General features: G+C 38.8%; 1 protein-coding gene and 1 long non-coding RNA gene across 3 annotated transcripts in view; one reads left to right on the top strand and one right to left on the bottom strand.

Moving 5' to 3' along the window:
- srrm3 (serine/arginine repetitive matrix 3) overlaps nucleotides 1-12,335 on the top strand; it is a 74,191-nt gene that overhangs the window by 18,206 nt on the left and 43,650 nt on the right. The gene's annotated exons all lie outside the window — the stretch shown is intronic.
- LOC122995810 overlaps nucleotides 1-12,335 on the bottom strand; it is a 59,208-nt gene that overhangs the window by 4,358 nt on the left and 42,515 nt on the right. Inside the window, exons 3-4 of the long non-coding RNA XR_006406860.1 lie at nucleotides 3,321-4,250; nucleotides 2,440-2,516 (exon numbers count right to left, since the gene is read on the bottom strand). This is a non-coding gene — a long non-coding RNA (uncharacterized LOC122995810). The remainder of the gene's footprint in view (nucleotides 1-2,439; nucleotides 2,517-3,320; nucleotides 4,251-12,335) is intronic.

The following is a 12,335-nucleotide window of genomic DNA, read 5'->3' on the forward strand; positions in this document are numbered from 1 at the left end:
TCTTATCGTGACAGGCAGTGGTCCTGTCAGTGATTGTGGAGGGGAAAAAAAAAAAAAAAAAAAAAAGATGCCAACCGAGGCCCAAAAATATCGGGAAAAATGACAAAACCTTTCCTAATCACTCTCCTGCGGTGCAGCATCAGACAGCGTTCCTGTCAGCAATCTCAGTGCGGTCCCGGTGGACGACCTCCATTTTTCCCCTCAATCTCTACACATACAGAGTAGAAATATACTGTATGTACACGCTACGAATGCAGAGAGGGGAGAAGGCGCAGTGCAGGACTCTCAATCCTGTCCCTCTGCTGTGAATGAACTACACGTATACGAGGGTTGAGAGATCAGAAAGGAGGAGGAGAGAGGTATATTTGTGTGTGTGTGTGTGTGTGTGTGTGTTATCTTTGTGAGGAGAAGGGCAGTATGTGACAGGAGACACAGTGTACTCCCTGAAAAGCCTCCCCCAGTGACACTTGTTCTCTCTCCTATCTGTGTTTGGTCTATTATTGTCGTGGAGGCCGGAATCAGCCAGCAGCAGAGCCTCAATCTATATATCACCAGCCGACATCTCTAATTGGAGCATGCATACAAATTACACCCATGTTTATTCTTATAGATGATTACATCCACGAGCAGACAGCCGTGAAATAGAAACCTTTACAGTAGGTCAAGCTGGTCATCTCTGGAGAATTTCAATTGACAGGTTACACCCTGTGTTTATTACAAGCATTCGACCAGCACACGGGTGAGAACTACTGATTCAAACTGAGGGACTTTTACTACAAAAAGAACCACCAGTAATAGACCAGCATTTTTAACGTCATTGGCAAACAAACACAATCAATTACTAGATTTTTATGGAGCAGCAGACACCCAAAAATAAAACTGGCCAACCTACAAAGAAAGAAGGAGTCAGGAGGGCTGTCAGTACCCAATTTTAAATTGCGTTTCCAGGCTACCTTTCGTCCTTTAATAAATTGGTTTAATGGTAATACTTAAACTCCATGGTTCAATGTCAAGAGGAATTTGGTAGCTGCAGTTCCACTGAATGACATTTTGTTTACAGGTCTTTCTGTTAGAAAATGTAGACTGAAGTATGGTCTAATAATAGCGTATGCAATTCAAAATTTGCAGAAAATAGAAAAGATAAATAATTGAAAATCTAAATGGCATGCTAACACACCGATATTTTATAAAAGCTTATTAAAGTATGGAGGACAATATTTTTATCTTACCTCAATGGTCTAATAATACATACAGCTCAGCAAACATTATGAATGACACTGGGTTAAGAAGCTTTCAAGGTTTGAGGGAAACATACAAATTGTCATCCAACTTCTTTTTTCTATATTTACAATGACGTTCTGCTTTACGTGCTGCGAGTATTTTAAGTGACAGGCAATCTATTACTCATCCAGTAGTAGATTAAATTAAGAAACTATCACGATCGACTAAAGGACATGTCTCTTCAATTTACACTTTTAATTTACAGAATTTACACACTTTGTTACAGAGACCCCATTAGCGATAATAACAATATTGAATAAAGACTGCTCTGAATCATCTATAGACTGGGCCAGAAACTAACAAACCTGAACTTCATATGTATATCAAACTTATTTGACACCAAAGCGGCGTTTTATGATAAATAGAACCACTTCACCAAACTGTACCCTATGTGATTTGAATCAAATGTGGACTGGGAACAAATAACATACATCTCTCTGAAGCATTTGGTTTAGACTCCGGGTAGAATTTTAACCATACTCAAAGACAGCTGTGGCTATCAACATGCACTGTTACTAAAAAGATGTTGGAGGTTAGGTAGCAACCACCGCTTACTATTTCTATTCATCAGTGGAATCACTCTTTAATAGGATTTTATCTATGGAGCTCTCTGTTGCTAGGGTGAACAGGGCAAGCCATGTTATGCTCAATACAGCTGCATCTATTGTGGAATTTAAAGAAAGACCCATGACAGGGTAGGTCAGGGTTAAGGTGCAGATGTATGCTTTCTGTTACTTTTCTCTATTTTATTACTCCTTGTTCTATTTATTTACCTGTCTATCAGTGCCTCGGTATACCTATATGTTATGTTATTGACAGAGGTTACTTGTTGATGTACGCCTGCAAACCTTGTGGAGAATAAAATAGATAAAAAGATTTGGTCACAAAAAAAAAAACAAATCAACCGCAATCAAACAAATGACAGATGCAGCTACATTCAGACAGTTGCCTCATGACTTCACGAGCCACACATAGTGCAGAGCAGTCTTTATAATGGACTCACATTTTGCCCCGTGTCTTTCCTTTCTCTTGAAGATGGAATGAAGCTTCCGCAGTGTGCTCGATTTATAAAAGCGCTACTGTCCAAATTAATTTGAAATGGAATGTCGGGGTTGCCTTGGAGACACGCTGAGGCAGAAGCCTGCCATTGTAACTCACCTGAGCTGTTGTAGGAGAGGCTGCCTCTGTGTTTGGAGAAATGAAAGAGTCATTCATTGCGGGTTGCGGTGAAGAGGCTGAACAATAAAGGAAAATATTTAGAATTTGTTGTTGCCATTGATTTGTCAAGGACTATACTGTATATTTACATTCCCTGCTATACTTTACAGCTGAACACAGAGGGGTTACATGTTCAGTCCCACATGCAAACCTTTAACACATAACAGAATATTGCAGTTCATCATTTAAAGCAGTGGTTCCAAACTAATTTGGCTTGTGACCCATCAAAATGAAAGAACGTCTACTTTCCACCCCTTGTCACTAGTTTCACATGTCTACCAGGTGTTGTGTTACTATTTCAACCACAGACTGATTTTATTTGCCTTGTTTGGATCATTTTAGAATTCAAATTATCCAATAATTCCCAGGAAAAAATCTTTTATCTATTAAAAATATGTTTTCTGCTTTCCTCTCCTCATCTTGCAACCTCTCAGATTTATCTTGCAGGCTTGAACCACTGATTTAAAGGATCATGCCAGGAGTTTTTGCATGTTTTAGACTGTTACTACAAATCACCACTACGTAACCGTGCGTCACAGGTCACCATTTAGCATGCTCCTTTGGTTTAAAAATGTTAATGTGAAGCCATTCTAGATTTCCATTGGTTTCCTTTCAAACTTGCTCAAAATGTAAAACTGTATAGGATACATTGGAATATTGTCAGCAGAAAAAAGTTAAGTACTTAAAGAGCTCAAAGTTGCAAACACATATGGTTCTTTGAGAAGGTAAAGGAATGAATTTGTGCTGAAAAATGTGCTGATGAAAGGTGTCTGCCTAATGAATCATATAGTGCTCATTCTAATGAGTTTATTGTATCTTACCACTCTTCAGGCTTCTCTGCTCTCCAACTAAGAAACCATTCTAATTAAGCGGAAATGCAAGTTCAGCTTGTTAGAAAGTGAGCAGCCGTCAAATCTTTCTTCAGTGGCTCGTCGATGTTGTATGAGGCTGTCAGTGTTGCGGCCTCACCTTGACTCGCTGAGCGTCTACAGCAGCGTGCACTTGTCCCCATCTTACTGGCTTGTCTCACTGTTATCCAATTAACTAGCTATAGCACGGAGGCAGCTTTGAAGGTTGTTGTTTAATTTTAAAAGGCATTGGGTAAACTGCTCCCGTCAATACAACTCCAACAGTACTCCAAAGAGCAATAAATCTTGTTCTCTGAATGTGTTCCATTGGAAACGATTGTTCTTACTCTCCTTTTGATTCGCTTTTTTTCTCCTGAGCTGGCATTTGCTTTTCCTCTCTTTCCCATTAAATTGTTCCATCTTCTGTAGCGAACCTCAAATAAAAAAAACCTCTTCTCTTTTTATTCCTCTCTCTCAAGTGCGGTCTTTGTCTCGTTTAGCACACAGTATGCTTCTCCATCATCCTCTTTTTTCTCTATCTGGAGCAGCCTGGTGGACCGTCTGCAGCCAGAGAGTCTGACAATAATACAGTATGTCGTGCTTGTGCAATTTTGTATCTTTGGCCAGTGGGCCCACTGATCCTCAGCCAGTGTGGCCCTAACCTTCTTAATAGCTGCTTTCATCTCTCTCTTTTTCCTCTTTTTGTGTTAAGCTGTCTTTAGAGAGTTGGAAGAAGAGAAAACCGCATCTGATTTGCGTGCAGGCTCACGGCTCGAGAGCCCTTGGCTGACAGCTGTGAATGCCATGACTCAGAGGACAAGCCAATAGCTCATGCTTTTTATGAAGTCTGATTCGCCCACTGAGCAGGGCCACAGCAACCATCGGGGGGATCTTTGTGTATGCCTGAAATGAAAGGAATAGCATTTCGGTGATGGGAATAAATAGTTACTGTAGCAGCACACACAAAGCATAAATATGGCTACTGTTATAGTTTTAATTTTAGTACAGTGATAAACAATAGTCATGGGATATTGCTTGTCATCATGTCAGTGTCGTATTCAATCCTACAGGCCTCCTGATTGTCTTTTTTATATATAGGGGAGATATATTCTTTCCTTTTTTAAAAAATGTTGGAGATTGTGGTGCCAAGTACAGCACTTTTTCAGCACCCTCACAGACTGTCCTTTGATGGATGGTGTATGGTTGCCCTTGTCTAACCTAAAACCCACCACCAATTTTTCTTTCCTCTTCCTCCCACTATTTTAAGCTCTGGCTGTGTAGCACTGTTCATATAGGAGGTTCATTGTTGTCCATCATAAATGCTGTGACATGACCGGGCAGCCAATGAGGACAATACAATATGAGAATTTAATATACTTTATAGTACACAGTACACAGGGTCTATAGTAGGGGTCTATCACTGTCATGAGTCTAGGTTCAGTTTTAATCAATGACAAAACATTATGTGCTGAGATGGCTCCAGATGTTTTAACATGCATATGATGTAGCTTTGTATTTTTTTTACTAATCAAAAGTCAGCTTTCATTGACTGTTTTTGACCACACTAAATACATCAGCCTGGAAATGTTAACAGGATTGTGTTTGATGTATTGATGTTTCTGTATCTATTCTGATATGTCATTGTTTTATATCTAACAATACACAAATACATTGACTTCCACCTGCTTCACTGGATATTATTTGAAGTTGTAAACAAGTTAGAGGGCCAAGAAACCATCTAATTAGTCCGTACAAGAGATAGTGGTACATATGGACATAGCACATATGGCTGCAGCTATAAATACAAATGTGGCATCTCAATCAACATGCCAGATTTAATAAGGACTGAAATGAATTGTTGGCTGTGCTCCATTTGGAGACATATGTTATTTTCCAGCAGCAGATTATTACGAGTATTACAATCTTAATAGTCTGCAAGGATGTTGAACTGTGGATGTGTCTTCTGTCATGTGTTTGTCATGGAAGATGTTCTGACATGTCACAGTAGGAAAAACACAGGTGTGAATTACAAAATGAGTGAGAGCTGAACTCCATTTAGTGGCTTTGTACTTATAGAATAGTACTAACAGAATGGAGCCATCATTAATGTTATTAGTAACACCTGTGCCCATCAACCTACAGACATGTCTTCAGTGTAAAATATCTCAACATCTATTGGATGGAATGCTGTGACATATTGAACAGACATTCATGCTCCCCAGAGGACAAAGCCTATTAACTTTGTTGATTTCCTTACTTTTCCTCTAGTGTCAGCATAAGATTGACATTTTGGTGTTACGTTTTGGTGAAATGTCTTGACAATGTCTTGTCAAGAAATTTAGGCCAGACATACCTGTTCCCCTTCAGGATGAACAGTTATACCTTTGGTGATATTTTCACTTTTAATGTAGCTCAATCATCTGGTCAAAATTTGAATTTGTCAAATACCTTCAAAACTCAGTACTACAGTATTTGGCAAATATTAGCATGCTACCATGCTAAACTAAGATTGTGAACATGGTAACCATTATACCTGCTAAAGCTAGCATGCTGATATTAGTATTTAGCTCAAAGCACCGCTGTACCAAACAGAGCTGGTAGCATAGCTGTAGACTCCGAGTCTTATTCTTGTCCAAGAATGATAACTATGGACTTTTAAAGGCAGTAATTCTGATACTCTGAGAGAAAATAACAAGGTGACAATCATATTTTAATAACCACATTTATTCTTTTAGTGTATGTTGAGAACACAAGCAGCAAATGTATTCTTTTCATTTTAACAGTAAAATGGCAAAAACTTAGCCCTCATACTATATAACAGGAAGTTAAAATGGACTGGCTGCTGCCTGAACATTTTACCATTTCAGTAAATAACTATAATTGCTGCTCATATTCACCACTATTTATAACACAGCTCTGTATACATGGTTTGTTGCTTTCTTAATGATACACTGTGCATTTTTATACAGTTTAAGGGGTCATGGGGTTTTTTGGTACAAAGGGGTTAATCTAAACAGAAGAATTCATAATTTATAACATAAAATGGCTTTGAGTCTCAATAACCAGCTGTGTGTCCTTTTACATGATATAATTGTAGATGTTAAAGTGCTCTTTGAAGCAACAGAGAAGCAAAACCAATAAACGCGACAAGATTTCTTTTGCCTTGTGCCTTCTCAGAGTAAGACTGTTAAAACTTCAAACAGAGATTAAACTTAAGCTGCTTGTAACTAAGTAATTCTACTAAATGAAGAATTTCTAGTCAAGGAGGAAATTACCTGATGATAATCAGGTCATCATGCTAATCACTATGGCTCCAAACTGCCAATTTTGCACTGACAAATGAGAAATGTCATGAATCGCTTTCTTTCCATTTCCACTAATCAGTCAGAAACATTTGGGTCGGAACATTTGAACTAAAACAAACAAAACTGGGTGTAGCCTTGTAGAGAACTAATAACAACATCATTTGGTTCACTCGCCTGGAGCTAAGTGACAGAGAGCCTGAATCTCCTGTGTAATTAACCAGAGGTTTGAGCTCATGACTCATCAGCCTGCATGATTTCTGTTATGCATAAAGCTGTGTGATGGCAGTTGAAGGCCGCTGGCTGCTGGTGATTACAATCCTGGAAAGGTGTAGGCGGCAAACCTGTATTTAGAATCAACCCTTTGGCAGCACAGAGGAAAACAACACCTCTGTAAACTCCTGACAACTTACATTCCGATGGGAAATGAAAAGGGGCATTGTCGGAAAGTTTGAGCAATTCTGTTGTTGTTGTTTTGCTATGAGTGGTCGAAGGTGGTTGTTAGTCGGCGTTGTTATGTGGGATGAAAGTGGGTGGAAGTGGATGTTCTTAGTGCAGAAGCCTCAGAGGGATGTCCCTGCAGTCCGGGGGTGATTGCAGTCAGGGAATGAACGTCTGCTGCTAACTGACAGGCATCACTTTGTATCAGGAAGCTGATCGCTCTGCGCTCCAGAGTGCTGTGTCAATTAAAGAGCAGCAGCGCAGGCAGGTGGAAGAGAGGACAGCCTCATTTCTTTGCTGCAGCAGTCTGGAGATTGGCTTCAGATTGCTGCAGGCACCAACTCTATTCAGCCAACTCTCTCTTTGACTGGTTCAATCACTACACACAGCAGGCAAGTGGATAAGAAAAATATTTCATCTGTACCAGCACCATGTCTTCTGATGCTCTCAAAGCATACAGTGTTAAAGCCTGATTAAATAGGCGGAGCACGCTGGAATATTATGAGAATTCTTCGCTGCAGTTTTTAAATAATGGACTAAAACCTGACCTGCAAACGCCACCTGTGACGTAAGTGCATTTGTGTTTGTCTTTGCTGAACCCAAAGTGTACATTTCTCTGGGGCTGCTCACCCTGATGACTCCTCAGTGAGCCTTTGAGGAGGAACCTCAAAGCCACTTTAAGCCACCTTATACCCAGAGCAGGCCGGTCCTACTAACTTTTTAAATTGGGTTTTTCTTTGAAGCTGACCGTGCCATGGATGTTTTAAGGTAGAAGTGCTCCAGCATCCTTTCCTCTCTGAGAGACCTTTGTGAAAACTTTCCCGTTCTGACTGAGCAAGAAGTTGCAGCTCATTTCGATCCTCAACATACAGGACGTGATAATTTCATGGAAATATTCATGGGTGAATAATTGTAGCTGATGGGTTTTGTGAAGAGTTTAGCCATTGGAGAATGAGAGTTCAGAAAGACGGGCAATACATGGAATAAAATTAATGATGTTTGGAGCCCATGTTGATTTGTCCAAAAGTACTTGCTGGTGTGGTGATGAGCTCATTTAAACCTCGCATGTCTGCTGGACGTTTGATAAATTTTATAATGGATGGTCGGTTTGGATGGAGAGTGCATGGGGCGGGGTAATCTCCAGATGGCTCTCTGACATTCGCAGCATGAGAAAGAAACATGGAGGGAAAGAGGGCACAGTTGAGGAAATTGCTCTTATCTCTATCCTTGGATGAAAGAAGGTGATTTTTTTTTCCTGAAATTTCACTGTCCAATTTCTGCTGCCCTCTGAGTATGATGAACAGTCACATGGAGAAGTTTTACTGAAGTCGTGCAAGCATCATTTTATCCTTCTGGAATTGAATTGCACTTGCACTAGAGAGAAAGAGGGTAATGTATTGCCTCCGCTCCCTTTTGCTTCTCATTCTCAAAATGCAATAAGACTCCAAACTGAGTTTTGAGAGAGGCTTTCAACACCATGCAGCATTTTGTTGCAGTTCAATTTTCAGCAGACTGTCAACAGCACACTGTGGTAGTATCAGAGAAAAAAAACTGCTTTGTTGGCTAAAAGAACATTGAAGCTTATTGTATTGAACAAAGGCCAAACTAGTAGATGAAACCTGAAATGCAACTTAAGTTCTTTAGTATCTGCTGAGTAAGCAAGGACACATGATAGAGGCTGAATCCATTAATACATTCAACATGGACTATACTGGAATATCTCAAAGAAAAGCCTGACCTTTTTGTTTTATGACTTACTTAAGTTCTGTCTTCTTCACACGTGACTCTGGGAGGAAAAGTCAGACAGCACTTTTAATGAGATCTGCTCACTTTGATGTAAATTGTACTCCCGGGACAACAGAGCTATTATTCTGTAACTGAAGTGGCTGTGTGGCAGATTTGGAGGTTTGAAATGCTATAGAGACATCATATAAGGATTCTGTAGAACAGACACATTCATGTATGTAGGCGTTTCCTTCACACATGGAACACAAGAAATCATTTGATGTATTACTTTAATGGTTGTGTTATATAAAATAGCAAGTAGTAGTTCAGGTATTTTCACTTTCAAAGCACAAGTTGCACTACCATATCATTTATACAGTATTACTAAAGATCAACAACTGTGAGGTGTCCAAACTTAAAAATTGTAAATTATGTTAAAAATACCGTAATAAACTATGCCCCTCTACTACTCTAGTTGGGATATCATCTTGATGACAGAACATGTTTTATGTTCTGGCTCTGAATTCTGCTCAGCGTTTGCACTAAGCAAGTGACAAGGACAATCTGGATCGACAAGGCCCTAGGAGATCTCTTCAGTTTTGAAAATCTATCCATCACGACAGCGGGTAAGCATGTCCCGTAGCAGTAATAAAAAACATCACTAATGATGAGGACTGTGTCTCTATGGAGATCATGAGAGAGATGATGGAACAGTAGTTAGTTATTCTGTGTGGTTGCTTAACAGACAAGTAATGAATTTCATGTCCTTCACTGAGATGATCCTGGAACCTACAACTAGTAGAACTGATGGAATCATTAAAGAGGTACAGGAGGCCAAATCCAGCCTTCAATTCTCTCAAGTCCAAATTGATGACTTGAGAGAGATGGAGACGAAAGTTGGTTCATTTGAATCACAACTGCAGTCTCTGTCCTCTCAGTGTATGAACTCTGCAAAGACATCATATTCAAAATTAATTATTTAGAAAATCAGAATTGATGAAACAATGATACTGGATGATGGCTATAAGTCTTAGTCAGATACTGAACAGAGGGTCTGAGAATTTTTTCGATAACAAACTGAAAATTGATCTTAAGTCTATTGAAATTCAAATTGAAATTGAAAGAAGCCACCGCACTGAAAATGTGAAACAGAACTCTGGAAAAGCAAGACCAATTGTTGTGAAATTCTTAAGGTACGAAGACAAAGAACTCATACTTGCCAAGGCAAGAGCTCACCTCAAGAACACTACAACTTATGTAAATGAGGACTTCTCTGAATTGCTATGGAAGAAGAGAGCAGACCTCATTCCAGCAATGAAACAGGCCAGGGGACAAGGAAATTATGCTGTCATTAACTACAACAGACTGGTAGTTAAACCACAAAAGCCTCAGCAGATGACAGAAACCACACAATATGAGTGAATCAGTGCCAGCAGGACCCCAACACATATGGTGACTACTTTTTAACACGTTTTTTTCTCCCTACCAAACTAGTATGACATCATCTCCACCCAAGCAATCTGACACCTTTTACCAAAACTTCCCTACATCAGTTTTTGGCTTATTACATGCATACACTGATTTATATGATCAAGCAAATGGACATTTGAATAGACCACTATTCCAATACTTTCCAACAATCAGAAAGTGAATCTCAGGACTCCTCAACATCGAACATTTTATGTAATAATAACCCTAACACAATCTGTTTTGCTCAACTGAAACAAGTCTCTTTAGGAATATCTGATTATTGCCGTGAGAATGAATTTAAATCCTCTGTTGACCTCCAAAAAATGAAAAGTGACTTTTTCCTTCTACATATCAATGTTCACAGCCTCAAAAAACTATGATACTTTATGCTTTTGTCTGACCAACCTTGACTTCTCTTTCAATATAACAGGGCTAACTGAAACTAAAGATAATGCTGATTTGTATGAATTTAACAACTACAGTATAAGCATATATATAGATGCAGAGAAGACCAAATGGGTGGTGGTGTCTCTTTATATCTCAACCCTAGCCTGGTCTATAAAGAAAGACATGACATTGAAAGGTATTTCACTCTTTCTGCTGAGGCTGTGATTGTTGAAACCTGCCAGATCGTTATTGCATGTATCTATAGACCACCTGGCTCTACTTTGTCTGTATTCAGTGCTGACTTAGCAAATGTTCTTGATATTATTTCTAAATAAGGGAAAAACGGCTACTTTGTGGATGATCTAAATGTCAATATTATAAAGTACAAGAATAATGATTTAATTAAGGACTTTATTGACACAATGTACTCTCATTATTTTCATCCTATGATTGCAGTACCAACCAGAGTGACAGAGACTTCTGCCACCCCGATAGACAATATCTTTACAAATGTGTTGGGTAAGAACATGAAATCAGAGTTCTGTGCATGGACATTGCTGATCATTGTCCAATCTTTCTAATAACATTCAAGGAACACATTAAGCCTACATTTACACTATATCCTAAATATAAGAGAACCTTTAATGGAGCAAATATAGCAAAGTTCTGATTAGCAGTCAGTAAGTATCCATGGACAGATATCCTTCAGTCTGTAGATCAGCAAAAGGCTTTTACTTTGTTTTCAGAATGTATCTCTCAGGCCTCTGATCTGTGTTTTCCCCTTGAAGTGATGTCTCCCAAACCTCATCATAAACTGACCAAACCGGAGATAACTTGAACCATAATGAAATCCTTGAATACTAAACATAGACTGTACAAAAAATATCCTCTCAGTCCAACGCTATTTAATCTTGCCCAATTTAAAAAATTATAGACATAAATTAAACCACATCATCAGAGGAGCTAAAAAAAACACTACTGCAATGTAGAATTATCGAAACACAAAAATGACATGACCCTTCTGTGGAGAACAATTAATCCTCAACAACAACAACAACAAAAAAATGCAAGCAGTTACCTAATGAATTTAAGGTTAATGGGGGTCTTATCACTGATCCACAATTAATTGCCAACAATTTCAATAGCTTTTGGTCCAACTCTGGCAACTAGCAACCATAGTCCTCTTCAGTTTATGAATTCTCTAATCAATGATCATTTTCATTTCTTACTGGTTACAGAAGATGAGGTTCGGGAGATCTTAATTAATCTAAAAGATTCTTCTCCAAGTTACGATAACATTGACAGTAAACTACTGATATTCATTCATGAGTACATTGTGAAACCTCTATCTCACATTTTCAATCTCTCATTGGAAAAGGGAATTGTTCTTCTTGAACTAAAAATAGCCAAGATTATTCCTGTGTTGATGACCCAGCTGTCTTCAACCATTATAGACCCATCTCCATCCTGCCTGATATATCAAAAGTACTTGAAAAGCTTGTCTATCAACGATTAATCGAACAATGGAAACAATGCACTGCTCTGGTTCACCAGTTACCTTAAAGATAGACAGCAGTTTGTACCCTATAATTGAACCAATTCTCCTTTTCTTCCCATACTCTGCAGGGTACCACAAGGCTCAACTTTTGATAAATATTAATGA

The sequence above is a fragment of the Thunnus albacares genome, chromosome 13 (assembly GCF_914725855.1).
Source record: "Thunnus albacares chromosome 13, fThuAlb1.1, whole genome shotgun sequence".
Lineage (NCBI taxonomy): Eukaryota > Metazoa > Chordata > Actinopteri > Scombriformes > Scombridae > Thunnus > Thunnus albacares.